This window comes from Cyphomyrmex costatus, unplaced genomic scaffold, assembly GCF_001594065.2.
Source record: "Cyphomyrmex costatus isolate MS0001 unplaced genomic scaffold, Ccosl1.0 scaffold44, whole genome shotgun sequence".
Taxonomy (NCBI): domain Eukaryota; kingdom Metazoa; phylum Arthropoda; class Insecta; order Hymenoptera; family Formicidae; genus Cyphomyrmex; species Cyphomyrmex costatus.
In genome coordinates, this window is record NW_017278641.1 from 270,026 (window position 1) to 270,847 (window position 822).

Genomic DNA, 822 nt, shown 5'->3' on the forward strand with positions numbered 1-822 from the left:
AAGTGCATAAAATAAAAATATAACCGCTTGACTGCTTGACTTGACATGATCGCTTGGTTGATGCGTGAACGTCATCGTGTATATGTTCATGTCGCTGTCAAATTCACGACGCTACCACTAGCTGTATCTCGAGTTTTCACATCTTCAAACTTTAGATTAAAATTACTCGGAATTTAAAAGCCCAATCACAAATCTAAAAACACTTTTATTACATAATGTCATCGGTATCCTTCGATTGCGACCAGTCCGAATAAAATTGGTGCAGCCGATACCGAGATCTAGAGACCGAGTCCCGATAACTATTTTAGAAATAGAATCTGCATTTATTTTTAGAGGATTTAAATTTCCTACATTATTATCACGTTTTCAAAATTTACAAAAAGCGATAAAATCTCTTAAAAAAACCTTTTTTTTAAAAAAGAAAAAACATACGCCAAGTGCATAAAAATATATTGACCTTCTTGATCAAAAACAGATATGAGATAAATATAATTGACCAAGTGTATTTTTCATTACGCCAGTCACGTAAGACAGACCGAAAGAGACTATAATTGTCAACTGGATTATAGTGAAGAAAAAACTTGGCGTGCCCGGGTAGCAATATTCTAGAATCTTGGTTCTATCGTAATATTCTACAGTATACACTATACCCAACAAATTTAAACCTTTGAAAACTAACCGCAAAAATTTGATCCTTCCTAAATTAAAACGATTACCTAACCACAAAATAGAAAACCCAATAAATTTCAACATTTGAAAATTATCCCCAAAAATTTGAACCTTTCTAAATTAAAATGTTTATCTAATAATGTAACATAATAA